Source organism: Haemaphysalis longicornis, unplaced genomic scaffold (assembly GCF_048455015.1).
Source record: "Haemaphysalis longicornis isolate Haplotype H1 unplaced genomic scaffold, Haemaphysalis longicornis Haplotype H1 scaffold_7, whole genome shotgun sequence".
NCBI classification, from domain to species: domain Eukaryota; kingdom Metazoa; phylum Arthropoda; class Arachnida; order Ixodida; family Ixodidae; genus Haemaphysalis; species Haemaphysalis longicornis.
The window spans coordinates 130,391,663-130,412,450 of NW_027526422.1; the positions used below are offsets into that span (position 1 = coordinate 130,391,663).

At 45.6% G+C, this 20,788-nt stretch overlaps 1 protein-coding gene across 1 annotated transcript in view; it reads left to right on the forward strand.

Annotated features, from left to right (window-relative positions):
- Positions 1–20,788, forward strand: part of LOC144146984 (2-Hydroxyacid oxidase 1-like) — a 430,316-nt gene that overhangs the window by 79,713 nt on the left and 329,815 nt on the right. The window lies entirely within an intron of this gene.

The window sequence follows — 20,788 nt, forward strand, 5'->3', positions numbered from 1 at the left end:
AGGTGGTCAAAATTAATCCGGAGCCCTCCACTACGGCGCGCCTCATCGCCTGCGTTGCGTCCGTGCGTTAAACCCCACAATCAATCAATATTGGTGTATTATCATCCATCCGAATAGTAACGCCAGTGATCATGCAGTAGTGAACTAGGTAAGTAAGTGTCAGATACCGACCAGATACATAACAGATACCGACCAGAGCAAAAAAGTGGCAGTCATTCCCTATGTACATGCGCTGTCTCATCGCCGCAAAAAGACAGCTGACAGATTCGGCGTCAAGTTGGTGTTCTCGGCCAGGAACAAGCTGGGCAGTTTATGCGCCATGGTGAGCAACAGGCTTGATTCCCGGGGCGTTTCCCCCCCACGAGGTTGTTTGATAAAACACGGGCTCCATTTTGTTCGTTGCATGGCTAATGTTGTGTACTGCATTCCCATGTCCTGTGGCCGGGTGTACGTCGGCCAGACCGGCCGCTTTCTTAATGTACGCCTCAGGGAGCATCATTCCTCTTTGAAAGGAAAGCCCTACACAGACCTGGCGCAGCACTGTTCTAAATGCGGTTTTAATCCACGTTGTCAGCCACACTTCACGGACACGGTAGTAGTTTTTAAGCACAGAGACCGTGCCACCAGGGAACTTGCAGAATCCTTCCATAGAGGGGGAACAGGATGAGGGAAAGGAGAAGAGAAACGAGAAGGGAATGGAGTGGTTCTCTTGTACGGCCGAACGCATGTGCGAAGGGCACACGTGCTGGGTTGTTCGGTCTGGGGGTGGTATAAATGTGTATTCGTTTTCATTAAAACTTTCAGTTGATAGTAAGCGCCTGTGTCGTTCCCTTTCTCGTCCCTGTGAAGAATTTTTGCGCTTAAGTTTCACTCATGGAAGTAAGTGCCGTTGTCAATACACGTGCCTAACATGTCTGCACGAGGGGATGGAGTAGGGGCGTGCACGCGCAGCGAGGCTTAACACGCTGACCGATGACGTGGTCGTTGGGCTGGTGGCAGATTTCAACGTAGGCGTCTCACAGCCCGATGCGACATGACTGCCCTCCTACACGTGGTAGAGCGGTTTGTCTTGGCGTGGTACACTTACAGTAAGAGTCGCACGAGGCGGGAGGGAAGCAGGCAACCCATGTAGTTCGCTAGAATGATAGCCATTCCAAGTTTTAACACCCAGCTAACGCAGCAAGTTTTTTGTCCTTTCACGTTTTGTGCTTTTTCTTCTCGTTTTTTTTCTGCCAATGATCTTCGCTTATGCTGTTATAACGGATTAATGTCTTAACTTACCTAATTGCGCAATTTTGTGCGGATACGATGCTTCACGCAGCTTGTGCATTTTACGATTCTTTTTAGAATTCCTGCTTGATTTTGTGGTTTCCTTTGTTTTTACCTGAATCACCTGAAGATGGTGCATAAAATAGCATTTCTTATTTCTCTGGAAGATGGCGAAGAATGGTGAACTTGAGATGACTGGAGGTGTGAGAGTAGGAGCAAGTCAAGTGAACAAGATGTGGAGCGGGTGCAAGTGTGGCGCGGGTGCAAGTGGAATGGAGGCTACGGACATGGGCCAGGAAGTACAGGTGGAGGGTTCAAAAGGGAACGGAAAGTGAGAGCTGAACGAGGCGGTGTTAGGGGAGGATGGCGAGGGATCGGAAGGGGAGATTTATTGAATTGAATAAATTGAACTGAATAGAGGGGGATTTAAAGGGGGATCGGAATAGGCGGGGAAGGGTAGAGCCGGAGGGGTGAGGTTGCAGGAAGAGGTTAGAATGGTAAACCTAACCTTAAAAAAGGAGTGGCAACGCGAAGGGAGCGTGAAAGAAGGAAAATGGGGGAGATATAAAGACAGAGGATGGGGGGCTAAATAGCAGGAGTAGCAGAAACGCTGTTCCCTTGAGACCTCATTCCGAACAAAAAAAAAAAGCAGATACGGGAACACTTTTTTGCTTCTCCTCCGTGTGGCAAGAAACTTGCCTTGAATTATTTGAACCCCGCCCCCCCCCCCCCCCCCTGATGATTAGGAAATATTATCGACCTCCTGTTGAGCGCGGTGCGGCTTGCCATAAAAAGCATCTGGGGAAAACCTTACGCGGTTACAAGAGCGTTGTTTCCACAACCATGAAACTTCTATGACCATTCCCCTACTTGTGCCGAATGGTGAAGGGAATTCATACAGGGCGTATATTCTCATGACCACATCAGGTAGGTATTTTTAAACAGAGGCTGATTAAATACCCTCATGGCCATGTCAGCAACTGGATCCTTCGAAGTTGCTTCTCTATTCCTAAGAAAAGTAATGCAACACCTTTCTATGCAATTATAGCTTTGCTGCAAAGTAAAGCACGAGTCGTGTTTTTTTTTTTTTGCGCATTTTCTAAAGGTATTGTTAGCATGGCACCTTGTATATCCACTCCGCCTATAACAACTTTTTATCTTTGACTGGCGAATCAATCGCACGAGGTATATACTATTGGCTAAATAAAACCCTCCTTCGGAAAATAAACATCAGATCCTATGAAATTAGTAGCGTATTGAAAACGAGAAAACATGCTAACTTCCATTCAGCCCTAATATTCCGACGATTTCTTGAACGTGCGGGTACATAATCCGGCCGAGGTTGTTCGGTGGTCTTGGAGGATACCGCCATAATTGCAACCGCAGAGATCGTCATTTCCGTAGTTATATCCTGTCGGGTCGCTCACGTGACGGCAGATTTCCAGTTTTTCCTGCCCGGGACTGTACAAGACCCGCAGTAGTGCCCTTATATAGTTAGCGTAGGCCTCACCGCTTCGAGGTTGGCGCATAAGCCAACAATTCAATCATCAGCTGCAGCTTTTGGTGAAACTGCTACCCTGCGTATGTTTTTCGTGTTTGTTATTTGAATGATCTTAGTAGGTTCTGTTGAGTTAAGAAGAAGTAACCCCAGTTTTTACTTTTCAATTCAACTATGGTAGTTCACACATTTATAAGATACAACTCTGGGGTTGAAAACACCTGCGCCCCTAGCAATACTGCTAGTAATCGGCCCATGCACTGGGTTAATACCTGAGCACCTACTCAGGTTATACGACATGAACTAAACGTACATGATTCACGTAAGAACATATGTGTACTACAAACGGTGCAAAGCAATTTCGTTGAAACAAAATCTACGCATTTATAGCAATTTTCCCGCAGGCATAAAAACAGGTTAAAATATTTAGAAGTGATTTATGATACACAATACAATCGGCAGAGGTTCGTCTTCTCCGGTATACGTTTTAGCACACGACAAAAATCAGTGCTCTGCTTTACAAGCATGGGGAGACTATGACATATCTTGTACCTATGTAGTTTACTGTAGTTTCTTTCAATGAGCCCGTCACTCGGGCGGCAGCTTTCCGGTGCTTTCCTCAATCTTTTTCTCCGAATCAATGGAAAGCTTATAATTTACAATACGCGGGAAAACAGTAGCTCCGAGGCCTTTCGTAAAAACTACAAAACATGATTCCACAGTGCTATGACTTCTATTAATTAAGCAAGAAAATTAGTCCACCAGTGTCTCTCTGAACAAGCTTTGGGTATATAGGAGTTTTGGAGACGCTCTTGAACTGAAAGAATTATGCCGAGACGTTGAGTCTGCTTACGTGCTTCTAAAGCAAAAAACCGCTATAGATACCCCACTCCATACTCGTCAAAAGTTATCAATGCTACGTCATGTTTGCCTGTCTTTGTTCGCTTTTCTTCTTTTGCCTTTTAGCGCAAATCGCTCTAACAGGAAAAGTAGCGACACTCAGGTGACAGCATCCAGGGAAACAATGTTCCCAATGGCGGGGGTGCCAGTGTTCGACACAAGTGCTGTCACGATCGCTTGTCACTGGGCTAGCTCTTGTTCGGTCCTTCGTGGCCCGCTAAGTTATCACGGTGACAAGACACTGGGGCCTAATGTGAAAATACCGGTTCATTTTCCATACAAACCCAAATGCGTTGTTTTTAAGAGCGATGCTCTCTAGCAAATCGTAATATTTCCTGTCAACAGTCACAAATACCAAAAAAATGCCGAGCGCACGTGAGTGTGCGCACGTACGCGTGCGCTTCGCGGCGACCACCCAGCAGTTAAAAAGACCAAGAAAATGCTGAGCGCTCGTTTGTGCGTTCCTCGTGACGAGCGCCCAGCGTCCCCGGCGCACGTTCGTCAAGCCAATAATGCCCACTCAGGGCGATTGGCCAAGATTGGGGGGAAAAAGCTCCAGCGTTCGCCGTAGTCATGGCAAAACTTGCTCGGAAGGAGAAACACTCCAACATTCGTCGTAGTCATTGCTACACTTGCTCGGAACGAGAAAGACATGTCATAGCACACGCCAGTCCAAGGCGATGTTTAATGATTATCATTTCCAAAAAAATGAAGGAAGCTCACAGTTATAGCAGCAATGATATAGCAACAATGACGTATGTTGCGGCCGTGAAGAAGAAGCAAATCGGCTGCAATCGTGCACGTAAACCGTGGTGATGGTCGTGAAGGCTGCGTACAGCTTCGCTACCTTCAGGTCTTACGCATTAGTGTGAGCTTCTTTCATTTTTTTGCTCTTGGCGGTGGCCATTTTACGTACAGGGCGAAAACAAGACAGGTGGCTTCTACAATGAGGCGCGCAAGCCCTTCGCCTTTAGAACCTAGAATTTTAAGCGTTAACGCCTGGTGCAAGCAAACATATTTCGGCAAAAGAATTTCTGACCAATAATGTGGAAGCTTACGGACTGTCGATACAGTACCAATGCTTCAAAAAAATTAATAGTAGTTTGAACGGTGGGGACGCCTTATTACCGAAGCTTTTCACGTGCTAAGTGTGTGTTTGTTTACAAGCACCCGAATTTATATATCAACACCAAATATATTGATGCAGAAAAGGAGGTCTGTTAAGTTGCAACAAAGTCAGCCCAAGTGCCATGTTTTTCAAATTGATCACAAGCGGCAAAAAATGACAGCTGAAACCAAAACAGGCAAACTACAAAGCCGCAGATATCCGGGGGAAATATATTACCGAAATACTCTTACGAGATCAACCAATACAAAAATTATTTTCTATTCTCTAGGTTCCGAATTTGTATATTTTGCTTTTTTTGCTTTTCCTGGAAATAGATATTGCAACCATTAACGATACGTTAACGCAATTAGCATTTTTGCACTCTAACATTGTGCCACTGGACTATAACGTGACAGAGAGAGAAAGTCCTGAGCCATCTCCACTAACCACGACCGGGCTAGAGCGGCGGCGTGCGCGCGGCAGCGCTCTCCGCCGCTCTAGCCCGACAGTGCAATAACGTGAAACCTGGAGAGAAGCGAAGCATCCAGTGTATAAGTGTATTTTTGGTGTTTTTGTCAACAGAGATGAAATTGTTGACGAGTAGCGGTTGACTGCTTTGCTGTAAAGGTTATGTGTCTTTGAAGCACGAAGCGTTCTAGCGCGACGCGTTAACGATGGTCCCGGTGTTTTTTTTTTTTTTTTTTTTAGTACGCGTTACGATCTAGCGCTAGGAGTAAACGAGTGTCCCGGTGTTTTAGTACCGTGACCACATGGTAGGACGGTTATGACGACGACGCCAACAGCCCGAGCCCTTAAGGGGCTTCGGCCCTAAAATCCGGTTTTAATCCTGTACAATGGGTCCTGTGGACCATTGGGAGTCGTTCGGTGTCCACTGGACGTCCTGGCCGCCTGCGCCTGGTCGACCAGCGCAAGATGGGCCGTTAGGACATCAAGATCTTCCATTTCTCTAATAAATAGGAAGTGAAAAAACAAAGGAGGGGCGGGGTTCTTAAGGTGGTATAACCCTCTTCAAGTATGCGGCGGGGTGACCCGGATTCTTTGCTAATTTTGGTTTCGGCAGCGTACGGTCCCAGGAATAATAGAGGCAGTCTTGTTGGGTGTGGCAGAACCCATAGATTGAACGAGGCGAACAACTGCTTGTTCCTGTGCGAGGAGGTTGAGACGGGTTGGGGCAACTGTCCACCTTTCTAAGTTATGTTTCAGGGTAATTTCTCTGTACGTGGTGAGCGGGAACTACTCCATGTCTTCCTCCACAGCCTGGAGTTCCAGCGCAGAGGTGATTGGTATGGAAACGGCTGGACGTGGTGCCCCTTAAATGCCACATTTCGAAAATGTCGCATGTTTCCGCCATTGAAGCACACCTGTGTGAAATGCGCTTATGGCTAGGTTTTGCGAAATTGGGTGTGATTTCTGGGCCCCGCAAGAAACTCATCTCGGTACCTGATTTAATGGCATGTGTGGTCATGCTGCGTGTGTATTTCATTAGGGCACCGCTGTTAGCCCATTCCTGAGGTTGATTGATTGATTGATTGATTGGTTGATTGATTGATCGATTGATTGATTGGTCGATTGATTGATTGATTGATTGATTGATTGATTGATTGATTGATTGATTGATTGATTGATTGGATTAATTGATTGATTGATTGATTGATTGATTGATTGATTGATTGATTGATTGATTGATTGATTGATTGATTGATTGATTGATTGATTGATTGATTGATTGATTGATTGATTGATTGATTGATTGATTGATTGATTGATTGATTGTAAGGTTTAACGCGCTGACGCAACGCAGACGATGAGGCGCGCCATAGTGGAGGGCTCCGGGTTAATTTATACCACCTGGGGATCTTTAACGTGCGCCGAAATCTGGTGCGCACGGCTGTTTTTGCTTTTCGCCTCCATCAGAAAAGCGGCCGCCGCGGCCGGGAATCGAACCCGCGACCTCGTGCTCAGCAGCGCAACGCCTTAGTCTCTGAGCCACCGCGGCGGGTCATTCCTGAGGTTGATGCGGCATCATAATGAAACAAACGAGAAGGAAAAGCATGTAAGCCAAATACCATTCTTATAATTAAAAATCCTCCACCTGCTGGATGGAATGCCTGTGAAGTTTTAATCATCCTCTGAATAAGAAGGGCCTTTCTCTGATCTGCCAGATTTTGTGAGCGCTTAGAACTTCGATAAAAAGTCATGCGCCCCGACGTGTAAGCCATTAGTTTTCGGCTAAATTCCATAATGATGGAGTTCGCAAGAGGTCTAATCCTCTTTATGTGAAAATTCACCTTTTCGAAGTCATCTCGCTTTGGCGTATTTGATTGATGAAAAAGCGAAGAAAGATATACATAAGACGAATACCGCCTTGCTGTCGGAACTTAAGTTGTATAGATACTCCAAAATTAGCCGCGTATCAAAACGCGACGTGACACATGCCATTCACCATCACTACCATGTTGATTTTATGGGTACACGTTCACATGGCCACATAGACCTTGGCCTTGGCAGATATGATAAACATTGCGACAGGCGAATACTTTCGGCCAGGTCTTCCTGTTCTGGCGGGAAGCTGAATTCCTGGGAGATAACCAGCTTCGTCCTGCTTTGGCCTCAAGCACGCTGGTTGTATTGTTTTTGTAGAGCCACTTGGAGCATCACTGCTCCAAGGTTCAAGCTGAAGGTACCCACTCGATCATGAAGAATGCGTTTGGGTAAGAACGTTGCTCTACTAATTTTATTTTTTTATTTACTGGTACCTCAAGGACCCCAATGGCTGGGGTATTAGATGAGGGGTGGTGAAGCACAAAAATTATAAAAGAACCGAACAACAAACAAGAAAAAAAACGAACAAGCATATGACGCATAGAAAGGGTTTCATGCACGCTGTGTTCATAAAGGGCATAAGATGCAAACCAGCAAAATATATAACACCACTAAAACATTCGCATATATTACACAGGAAATAATCAGTGCAAACGTTTTTCGACGGCATCCTTGAACTGGCTTGGTTTGCGTGAATTACTCCGTTTTCAGGAAGGTTGTTCTATTCGATGGCTGTCAAAACGGGAATTGATTGAAGATAGGGGGTTGTGCGTGCGTGAGGTGGGTATACTGTTTTTGACTGGTTGAAGTGATTCGATGGGTGGTGAGCAGTTTTTGTGGAGAGGCCGTCGCATGATAACGAGTTTTAGAATTTGTGGGAGGGACAAAATTTTGCTACTGTACGTCGTGTTTGAGACTAGGCAAGTTAGATTTAAGATGGGTTACGCTGGTGTGGTATGAATAATCGGAAAAGATTAATCTGACCGCACGGTTCTGAGCGGATTCGAGGATGGCACATAAGTTAGCTTCCGACAAGTCCCAGACTGCACACGCGAATTCTAGCTTAGGGCGAACAAGCGTTTTGTAGGCCAGTAATTTGACGGTGGATGGAGCCACGTTTAGGTTGCGTCGTAGGAAGCCCAGCGCGCGGTTTGCGTCACTGGTAAGGTGATTTATGTGGGATGACCATGTCAGGTCATGAGAAATGTGAAGACCTAGATATTTAGTGGACAAGACAGGAGAAATAGCGCAACCACTTAAGAATTATTTGTAGGTGGAATAGGAGTGACGCCTCTGGAATGACATGACGGATGTCTTGTGAACGTTTAGAACCATGAGCCATTTTTTGCACCATTCATCCAGCTTCCTTAGGTCTTGCTGGAGTGCTAAGTTATTGGTGGGATCGTCGACAATGGGGCGATAAATGACGCAGTCGTCCGCTAACAACCGAATGCTTGAAGAAATACTATCTGGTAGGTCGTTGATGTATATAAGAAAAAGTAAAGGTCCGAGGAATGTCCCTTGATGAACACCAGAGATGACAGGGGATGAGAACGAAGAGCTGTTGTTAGCGTAGACGAACTGCTCTCGGTTAGTTAAAACGTTTGAAAGCCATACAAATACTTGTTCATCGAGGTTTAAATGTCAAAGTTTAGGTAGCAAACGCTTGTGAGGAACTTTGTCGAAGGCCTTCTCAAAATCAATGAAAATAGCATCGACGGAGACGTTAATATCGAAATTAGCACTTATGTCACTTAGGAAGAGTGACAATTCAGTGTCGCAGAAGTGGCCTTTTACAGCGAAGCTGTCTATGGCTAGGATCCAACAGATCGTATCCGGCAACAGAGCGATGTAGACAATGATCGCAAGCGAGCGTTGCGCCCCGTTGCGGCGCCCACTCAAATCCTCGGGATCGTAAAACTATGCGATGCGACACCTTCAGCGTAGGGAAAAACTCACACAAAAATGAAAAGAAAGTTTAGGGCCTCCACAATAAATGAAATTAGGACACACCTCGTCCCCACTAGTTATTCCTGGCCTTAACAGAGCTTGTCTGGATACGTCATGACGCACCTTTCTGTGGTATGACCATATCGTCGACACGCGTTGCTTTCCTTGTCCTCACACGTGCACTGTCCTCACACGTGCCCAATCCTGCTGCACCGCAAACAAAGAGGTGGGCTGCCAGGGATCAGCAGAAGACACTGGCTCCCATGAATGTCCATCATAGGCTGCACATCACCGAGCGATACGCCGTCCTTTCGTATGAGGGACACCTCCCGAGCACCAGTCTCTATATGGTTCATTCCCCAGACACCGCCACATTTCTCAGGTAGTGGATTGAGTGTTTCCGAACTGCTCGAGCGCTTGTGTTACTGTACGGATTCCCATGTGGCGCGGTGCCCAAAGTGGTTTCATCTTAACATTCTTTGTGTCCTACTCAAAGACCATGTACTGAAAACCCCGACGAGCCAGTCGGCTTGCTCACATAATTCGTGCTGTTGGCCAATGAAACATAAGAGAAAAAATAGGAGCATAAACGGGGTGATTTACCACGGATGCATCTCAAAGTACTAGGGAAGGTGGAATTGAATTTTTTTGAGAATACCTCCCTTCAACTCTGATTGAGTCCCGGACTACACATCCATCAATATCGCAAAGTTTCAGCAATTTCCATGGCTTTGTGTATACTACGACATTATGCAACTGAAATCATCATATTGTCCGATTCTATATCGGTTATTACGGCGCTAAATTCTTCTCTAGAATCCGTGGTTTGCGCACACTTCTTTTTTCATATATGAATATTTGAAACAGGTTCGTTTGGCCTTCCTTACAGGGCATACGGGTCTCACAGGGAACAAGATCCCGGATAGCTTAGCTGGTCTTGCTGTCAGAATTCCCATTCTATTCGGTATACCAAATCTATCTCGTTTTGCATCCCCATGGCTAAGAAGGCTTTGGAACTTAGATCCTACTTGAATAGATAAGCCCTCGACAGACGCAAAAATCCGTATTTAAATTCGGCTGGAAAAATCGCCTTTGCTCTTCGGGGCAGTGCGAAGTAATGCTCACCGAGTTCCACTGCCCCATTCCGCGGCACAATTTCAATCTCTTCAAATCAGGTCTTTCTTGCAATGATTGCTGTGAATGGTGCCAGGCACCAGAGAGAGAGAGAGAGAGAGAAAACGTTTATTATGAGAGCATTTACGGTGTTCTTGTAGGAGTGGCTCCCTCTTCACAGGAATCCATGAGCTGTCTTAGCAGCGGCTGCCCTCTCGATGAGCAGGAGCTGGTCCGAGAGGCAGGGGCTGGACAGCAGTGTCTCCCACTGCTCTGGGGGATTTGAAATGCGGGGAAGGGGTGGTGGGTGCATGTTTTTTCGACACTCTAGGATGATATGTCGTAGTGTACCAGGTTCTTGGCAGTATTTACATTCTGCTGGATACTGGGTGGGGGATATCCGGTGAAGCCTAATTGGATGCGGGAAGGTGTTGGTTTGTAGGAGTCTAAGTGTTGTTTCTTGAGATTTCGTGAGGTTTGGGTGAGGTAGCGGGAAACTCCGTCGATTAAGCTTGTAATGTTGTGTTATTTCGTGGTACGTTAGAAGAGGTACAGGTTTCTCCACATCCTCCGAGGCCTGGTCGGCAAGTTCTCGGGCCTTTTGGTGGGCAAATTCATTGCCCTCCATTGAAGCATGTGCAGGCGTCCATACAATCCTTACTTTTCTGTCAGGCAATTTGGTTGAGAGCATGCGGTGCGTTGCTGGTGCCACCCAACCCGACCTGAAGCTCCTGCACGCTTCCTGGGAGTCTGTTACGACCACCGTGGCTTCCGTCTGCGTGAGGGCCAGTGCCACCGCTAGCTCCTCCCCTTCTTTGGCTGATGCGGTTAGTACGGTGGCACTGACAAGAAGCTCTGTCTTTGTGGTGACTACCACTGTCTTTGCTCTTCTACCACGGATTGTGGCTGCATCCGTGTAGACCGTTTCCGGGAGGGTGCCGTATTTTTTGTTTAAGGCTTTCGCTCTAGCTTCTCGTCGACCGATGTGGTGAACCGGGTGCATGTTCTTTGGCAGTGGGCTGGAAAAGATATTATGCCGCCACCGATCAGGAAGCTGCTTGTTCGGCTTCACGTCTGGGGAGCTCCATTTGATTCTGTTCAACAGTTTTTGGCCGGTTTGTGTCATTGCAAGCCACGCTTTCTGGCTGGAGAGGTGGCCCTCTATGAGCTCGTCCACCGTGTTGTGCAGGCCGATGCGTAGGACCTTATCGGTTGACGCGCTCATGGGGATCCCAAGGGCTTGCTTCGTGGCTTTACGGATGAGGGTGTTAAGTTTTTCCGTATCTGTCTTGGTTAGAGTCATGTAGGGCACTGCGTATGTTAGCCTCGATAGAACGAAGGCCTGGACAAGACGGATGGTATCGTCTTCTTTCATGCCTCGGTGTTGATTCGTAGAGTCAGGCACCAGAGTTAGTAAATATTGGTTCCTTTATTGCCGCCGCTTCTCAGCAGCTGAGAGATTGCTTTTGAAATAACCGAAAAGCCGTATGGGACTGAAGCTTCCGATGCCTCTCATTCTCTCCTTTGGGATGGAATTCTGGGCCGTGTAAAAAGAGAGATTGAAATTTTATGCACGCTTATGTTTCTACGACAGACAGCTTGACCTAATATGGAAGCCACAATTGGTAACCCAAATTTTTGTAGCAGTAAACCTAATTTCACCTAACGCCCATATTTTATGCCCCCAAAAATAAATTCAATCTATCAGCTTCAACAAGGGCACAATCAACCCACTAACCCAAGCCAATCACCCGTGCGGGCGCGTGCCGATAACTGAAAAGCATAGAGTTTCTTAGTAAGTATACTAGAGAGGAAACTGCGCCTCGTAAGCCACAGTGTCGTCGTGGGGTTCATGGGAAGACCCCCTTTTTGGCTTGGGCTTGGCATGACAATTGGATTCGTAAGCGGTTTTCGGGATTTTCTTTCTTCACTATGCATTAACACGTTTACGAACTACAAGGAAGCCGAAATCTTCCCTGTTCTGTGGTAGCCGTGTTCGGTGAAACAGCAGGCCGTGCGTGATCGCACCTGACGTTTCTCATGCTGCAGTCGAAGGACGTATGACTGAACGGGTAATATGCCGCCGCGAAATTTGTAGCCGACGAAAAGAAGAAACAAAACGTACTTCGACGAAGACAAGGTACGACAGATACGGGCGTTTGTATGCGTCCTATCTTGTGATCGTCCACGAATGCTTAACGCCACGTTTTCTTTTTTCTTGTTAAACTAGCTGACGGTCGGTGCACCGGTTCACCACGAAGGCAAAGTTTTCATAGGCACGCTCAAAAAACTTTCCAAACTCTTCAAACAACTTATTATTTGAAGTAATGGTAAAATAATGAAATCAGAGTCTCTATTGAATTCCCCCCCCCCCTCAAATATTACCATTGTACGTAACTACAACCTTGGCCTGCGGAATAGCAGGCACAACCGTTCCGGCAAAAATACGCTTTACTTCCTTTTTCCTTAGTTGTAAAACAGCCTGTTTTTATTTTCCACTTACATTATTGCACACTATTCTTCGCGTTTTTCTGGCACTTTGTTTAAATTTGCGGTCACTAAAACGTTTCAATCCAAGCCAATGATGACTATGGCGAGCGCGATGTATAATGGCGGTCCACCACGACACAAACGGCCTTGATGTGAGCCGCATAGAGGCTAGCCCCAGATTCCTCACTAGTGTATATTGTAAGAAACTCTGTGCTGAAAAGCCTGATCATCCTCATCATCACCATCATGATACTTAGTGTACCGGAAAATAAGCCTGTAGAAGTGATTTGTAACAAAAGACAAAAAAAAATTGCGCCTACCTCCCCGCGAGGGGAACCCTGTGTAAATGCGACGCATCGTGGGGTTCACTTGATGTTTCCGTTGGATTGATTCTGAAATCGCGCGAAACGTGTCGGGAACGCGTATGATTACTATGTTTTATGATTATTATTATGTTTTATTGGCCAATATTGGTCAATCTCTCTAAGTGGTATGCTTGGGGCTTCGCTGTCACTACGACCTTTACTCCATCATTGTTGCTGTAAGTGGGAGCTTCTTTTCTTTTATTGCAAGTGTTAATCATTGCCCCATCATGCGTTGTATCAGCAGCTTCTTGACGTAGTTTGAATGAGTCAAGGATATAAGGCGCGTTCGTAGCATTTGATTCTGTCTCGTTTTTGTGGCGCAGTGGGAAGAGCACCATGTACCTCGCGTTCCACCCCTAGGGTCGTGGGATCGAAACCGGCGCCGCTAACTGTTACTTTTTTTATAGTGTAGGGGGAGGGGTGCGGAAAAACGCCGTATGGAGGGACAAGGTGAGTGAATGAGATGCAGTCGCATCTAAAACAAAAGCGAAGACAGGGATACCCACGATATCAGTAAGTAAATGGTAATAACAGTAAGTATCGCCTGGCTTTCACCTTCAAAGCACATAAGCAGGCATAAGTGTCCCGAGTAATTTTTTTTATTTAATCTTTACTGCATCGGCCATTTTCTTGGTCGGACAACTACGAAAACAACGCGCTTTTTCGCATAATGTAGAACCTAAAGCCTTCTCCTTAATAGATGGTACGCCGATATAGCCATATATTTTTGTACTTCTCGCTTGCTTTGTTGTCCGACATGAAATGAGAATATTTTTACTGCCAGTGAAATAATTTTTATCTTGACTGGATTCCGGGTAGCGTATTTCCAAACGCTTCTCTACACAGAGCACCCACGTGACATGCCTGTTCGCGCGATGGAGAACGGTAATTCAACGTGATCATTGGCTGTGCCCCAAACCTAAAGCGACCTCAAACATACCAAATCACCATTATTAAGAAAAACGACGCCTAGATTCGAGTTTAGAAAAAAACATTAAATTTCGGAAATAAATCGAAAAAAAAAATCCGAGATATAGACCTGCTGAGGCTCGAACCCAAGCCGTCAGCGCCTGTACTGAGTGCTCTACGTCGAGGCTCCTGAGCCAGAACGGTGGGCTCGTTTTAGCAGGCGCTCATAAGAATAGAGCGCGCCGTGACATCACACATGTCACGTGGGTGCTCTGTGCAGCGAAGCATTTGGAAACACGCTTCCGGGTTAGTATGGCCCACAGGGTCGGCAATCATGCTGCTCGTAACGCAGCGCGGGAGGCCCTTCAGCCTACTCCTCGCTCGATTGCCCCCGATCTTGCACCCGGTCCGGGTGTAGGTCCGCGCCTCCGACTGTATCATGCTGGACATTCTCGCCGAAAGACCCTGAAAAGACTCAGCGGGGTTACTTGTTAGGTGTCCCCATCCTACCACGCTCCGCAGAATGTTTTGTTAACAAGACCATCGTCATCGCTGCCCTCACACCCACCACACTGCACAGACGGTTCCACTCGGACTCTTCAGCCTCTCCGTACCGTCCCCGCTGTCCCAAAAATGTTTCCTCAGACCTCACGCACCACACGTAGCGCTCTGATGCATTCATATTGCCGCGAACCATGCATTGGGTTTGTTTGCTTGTTTGTTTGTTTGTTTGTTTGTTTGTTTGTTTGTTTGTTTGTTTGTTTGTTTGTTTGTTTGTTTGTTTGTTTGTTTGTTTGTTTGTTTGTTTCCCTTTTGTTTTTACTGCCCCGCGGCGCCCGGTTGTGTCATCTGTGTCCCAAGCGAAGCGCGTGTTCCATTCTTTATTTTTATGCCGCACGGGTTATCTTATTTTGATAAGGAGAGCGTTTCGCCCTAACGTCACTAGCTTAGAATAATCTTCTTTTATATACAATGTTGTGGATCTAAATAGACGGTTCGAGAAACACTCGCGCCGAAAGATAGAAGCCTGCAGAGCAGACGCAGCGGTATGCGACTCGCCGACGCTCGGCTGCGCAAGTCACTTTGTTGACTGCTGCTTCGCCGCCTGTGTATACTTTGAGTTGTTAGACGAGCACAAGTTCGCTCCAATAAACTTGTTTTCCTTGAAGACAACTGCGTTGTCTTTGGCTGCGTTACAATATCTTTTCGTAATTCTTTGCTCCGTGCTCCGCCCCAAACTCACCTCCTGACGTCCCCCCTTACGAAGGCCCTAATATCCTAGATGCTTCAATTGAGAATTACCTGGCCAGGCTTGTGATGTGGGGTCTACAATTTCCCTCGAAATATATCGCGCACCATCTTCAACGAGGCCTAATCATTAGAGTTCTTCAATATATACAGTTTACAAAATCCGCTTCAGAATCCGGGCTGAGCGTGCCCCTCTGCTCCATTGAAGCTGAGGGGCAAGTGCACTGGCGCGCCCCTAGGGGACAAAAACTGAACTTCGATAAAGTATTACACAGTCATAATTTTTTTAAATAAAGCGTGCTTTTAAATCAGAAGACATTAATTATGTAAAATGTGCTTATGAGTTATGGTTTTTCGTTTTATGACTTACAGTAGCAGCCGCAAGCATTTCAGTACTACTTCAACATTCTGCCGACAGACGACAGGCTAGTCAACTTGCCCCTTGCTTGCCCCCAGCGCAGGGTGGCAACTGAAGACCGGCTTTTGATACATGAGGCCTATGGGGAGTTTCGCAACTAATATATATCCAGTAGCTCTGCTAATCATGACTGACTGGTCGTCACATCCACCTTCTCTTCTTCTTCCCTAACGACAGTCTTCCCCATCTCAATAATTGTCATTCAATTCAATTCAGTTTTTCCTCGCTCAAAATGCGAGTCAACATCTACCTAGGAGCCCAATCGCTGCATGTATATCCACAACACCAGGGTGTAGTTTCAGCCAGTTTATCTGACACCACGTGAACATCAAGGTTTAGGTTTGAACGGCCGATGTTTTCGCCGCTAGTGGTTAAATTACGAACCAATTATTTTGCGCTTTTTCATCTACGGTACTTTATGGTGACATGTCACGAAGTGCGTTCAGAAAACCGTCAAGAACCCAACAAATCAGCCGGTTGTAGTGCCTATGGAGCGGTTCGTACCATGTACAGTTGCCAGGAATTCGTGGAGAACTATGCACTTGAAAACGTCATGTGCCATTTCATTCAGAAGCCCTTTAGGTGATGTACTCATGTAGGAGCTGCGGACACAATAAACTACGAAATGCGATCTACAACATGAGTGTGCAGAAGACTTCGCAGAAAACCATCTTGCTGATCTCCCAGAACAGGCAGCGGCATACTAACTAACATGGAAATAGAAGGCAAGTCCATGGCCTACCACTCTCACCGCAATTACTTCATTAGGTCAGCCCATGGTCTACAATCGCCCTCTAAACGTACCAGTCTCTGTGGGTTGAAAACAGGCAACCAGAAAACTGTTGTCCGTCAGTGCTCTAAACAATAGTTGCTTAAAGTAAGACTATTTGCCGCACCTATGTATTATTAATCAGTAGGGGTGAGACGATGACATTGCTGTACAATTTTGTGTTCCGCCACCCCACTTGTACTGTTCAAGTTTCACCTCTAGAGCTGACCAAAATAGGCTTTGCCGTTTTAGGTGAATGATCTGTACTCCAGCCCTGCAACACTGGTTTGAAATTACACACCAATACATACGCAGTCTGACATCACGAAAGGGTGTTTTGAAGCATGGATAATCGTTGTGGCTAATCGCATGGGTAATCGTTTACAGCTCCGCAGTCCAATCACTTTCAAGTGTGGATTAGAGCCACTTTTTTTTTAGGCGACACATGAAACAAGAGTGAGGGAGATGCAGTGAGAGAGATGACGCAGTAGCCGTGCGTGCCGCCCTCCTTTTCACCCTTCGAAAGGCACTCCTCTCTTCCTCTCCATTTTTTTTCTGTCGACGCCGGGCTAGAGCGGCGGCGTCAGCCGCTTTAGCCCGGCCGTGACCGACGCTGCTGCGTTCGGGACGACTCCCAGGTAACGGCTGCCAGATCTCCTGTTTCACTCCTTGTAGACCCACGTTTGTGAATTCAAGTGACGCCGCATGGACAGTTGTTGTGGCAGTCGTTTACAGCTTTGCTTTCCAACCACCTCCACAGCGTGGACTGGAATGAATTTTTTGGGCGTCAATCAACAGCCACCATTGTAATCCAGCAGAAAAAATAGACTACTTTTATAAAGCGAAGCGTCCCTGACCTCACTCATGAAAGTCTCGTAACCAAAACGCACTGGAAGAAAGCCAACTTTACAAAATGCGTGGGCACATTATGAGAAAGATGATCATCGGCATGATGAAACGAGAAAAAACGCTTCCCATGGTTGGACTCGAACCTAGTTCCCTCGCATTATGAGGCCGACGTCTGTGTGATTGCGCCACCATCGCATTGGGGTGCTCAGCATTTCCCTTGGGTTCGTTGCGTAGAGTTCCGTACTAATATAAACTAGAGGGAAATCTGGCGCAACTGTCTAGGGGAGCCGCGCTTCAGTGAGCGTTCAGTCATGTACCCGGCAGGCACGTTCCACTTGTCCTTGGCATGGCTCCCGAACAGGCTGGAAAATTGTCTTTGGCTGCAAAAAAAGCAACAACATTACTGCAGAAGATTAATCAAATTTGTTTTGTTATTATAAAATAATTGCTCCAGAAAGATTTATATCAGGGAATATTCAGAAGCCTCATGCAAGATGAACGTAAAAACAATGTTACCCGTTTTTGTGGATTTTGGCTTCGAGACAAAAAAGAAGCCATGCGCCTAACCAAGCCAAGCAGGCGAGGAACGTCGCTAACTGCAATGGCGCCGCCCAGGGCGGCCCGGGAAATCAGCGCCAGATTTCCCTCTAGTATATATTAGTATTAAAGTCAATGGGTTTGTTGCGCGGGCGTGGTTTTCGACTTCGGCGGAGTTGAAATGGACAATAGCTTTGGGCTTTGGAAGTTGGGATTTCGGACTTTCGGAGCGTGGATGAGTGGAGGGCGTCCAGCTTTCTCATAAAAGTATTCATTGGCTGTAGTCTGAGTTTGGGCTTTGACTAGCCGGCAGTTTGCCTTGTAATCATTGACGCTTCAACTTTTGGTGCAACGGCTTTGACTTTGGCCTTCGCCATTCGGTTTTCGCGCGCAAGAAAGTTTGCGTTTTGACCGTCGTCATTGTCAGACGTAGGGGTATTGAGCTTTCTTCGCTGCGGCAGTGCAACGTTCGTCCAGGACACTCTGCAACAGAGTTGAAATAAGCATTAATACGACAGACCCTTCTCAATCCGCTTTTTGAGTGCTACTAAGAATGCGCCATAAACGAATGGACTTGAATCCCTCGTTGGAATGTACACTCTAAACTTTTTTTTCTCCCATATACTCCCTAGAGGTTCTTTTTCGCCTGTCCTCTAGTGGTCCTCCTTGTAGGAGTTTTTTTACTACATGGAACAGGGAGGTTTTGGTTACCTCCTCAAAACAGGGCGTTTTTAGGTTATAGAAAGGAGGTACTTAGGGAGTGTAAAGAAATGTTCGGGAGAATTTAAGGAGGTCAAAATGGAGTATTCTTTACTTCCTGATGGGCGTTTTTAAGTGATGTTTATGGAATTTTTAGGCGGTTGAATAGGAGCCTATTATGGCTCCCTTTGGAAGTACTTATGTTAGTTTAGGAGCGTTTTTAGGAGGTTCAAGGGAAGCATTTACTTCTTTTGAATGGAGTTTGACGAAAGCTTGGGGAGTTTTGTAGGCCTTCCGAAAGGAGGTTTTCAAGGCCACAAGGGAGAATTTCTAGTTCCCTGCGGGAGTACTGATTTATTTCAAACGAACTTTCGCAGACAAGTTTACATGGTACATGGTGTACACAAGCAGGTTCCGAAATAAATACTCATGGCGACCTCATATTAGAAATCACAAATGGTACATTGCTAAATAACACGCCAGATAGGAATTGAAGACAGCAATACGATGCTAGTTGAACAAACCGTAGAAACAATATTACTACGAGAACTGGAAGTACGCGAAAAACAAAGATAGGCACAAACACAACCGCATGGTAAGTGAAATCATTATAGAATACTAGCGGATCGAGAACGCGTCAGTACTTATCAGAACTTATCAGTACGCATCAGCGCTCAGTACACAGTGAAAAAAATGGTTGCAGTGGTTTACAACAACAACAAAAAAATTTAGTAGGTGGTGAAATGAGCGAGAGCTGACTGCTAGTTGAACAAATTGTAGAAACAATAATAGTACAAGAACTGGAAATACTTGAAAAACAGATAGTGACAAACACAACCGCATGGTAAGTGAAATCATGATATAATACTAGATGATCGAGAACGCGTCAGTATTTATCAGAACTTATCAGTACGCATCAGTACTAAGTACACAAAGTGAAGAAAAAATGGTTGCAGTGGTTTACAACAACAAAACAATTTTTAAATTTGTGGTGAAATGAGCGAGAGCTGTGCAACAATTTGATATTGAAAGGTAACAAGCATTTTGTAGGTGGTAAAGGCACAAGAGATAAATGATGTAGGAGACAGACTGCAGTGAGATGGCTATGGATAAATGAGTAATATAAAGAACGAAAAATATGCTGCGGAAAATACTAGTGCGTTTTGATAAAGACACAAATGCGCCAAGAAAAGTGACCGAGTGTGACGGGTTAATTGCAATGATATAGAACAGAATGGGTGGTATCCCAACAGCTTCTTTAGAGTGAGAACAAAAAGCCATGAAATTCGTGTTTTTCGAATAATTTTTAGTTGATTCATTTCGCACCAGTTGCCAATATTATTTAGATAATTGTTTCAAGTTAAATTAGTTTGTTAATATTATTGCTTCACTGAAAGATAGCTGTATTATCAGCGTACAGAACGGCCAATCAAATATCCCCTTTTCAGTAAAAAAAAAGAAAAAGTCAGGAATATAATACGGAATTCTTTCTGACTACTATCCAATGATTACAGGATTGAAAACAAATATTAGAGAGCGATATTGATGCGATAGAAGTTAATTAGTTCTAAATCCTTCACACGTGGTTTGGTGCAGGCAAGGTCCAAAAAGGCATGTTCCACAAACGTTAGAGCTCTGTGTGCCTTCCTGGGATATTGAATGTTGAAAACCCAGAACGATGCAAACAGACTACACAGTCCTCCCAGTAAAGATGATGCAGTAAAGACACGCTGGCCATCGATGTGGAGGCTAACTTCCCCGGTCACGGAATGCAGGCAGGGAGTCAGAGGAACATCTGCCTGAAAAGCAAAAAAGAAAAAAAATGCCCCACACGTAAAATTCAAAACAGACACTATGGTTAAATGAACTTAATAATTCGGTACAGTAATAAAATTGTAAGGCTTGGTTCCCTGCGAATTCCAGTACCTAAATTAGGAATGCAAAGGCTTCATAAAACCAAGTGCCAGTACATTAACCGTCGTGGCTTTTGCAGCAATAAAAAAAATATTACTTCCACACAATATACTCGAGCACAACTTTAAATGACAGTGAAGATAAAATGCAAGTCTCTGTACGTTGATAGATTAGTTTTTGTTTTTGACTGAAAAACACTTTGGTATTGCATGATTTTGTTAACTGCTGTTTCTTGCTTTAAGATGCCAGCTTGCATCTATTCAAGTGAGTGGGCACACAGTTAAAGATGCAAACCCTTACACTGCCTCTCCCCTACCATGGTGGCTCACTTTCATAGAAAAAGTGCAGCTTTTGCGAGCTGGACGGCTGTTGCAAGCCGTGGCAATACTCACTTCTGCTGGAGGGGCCA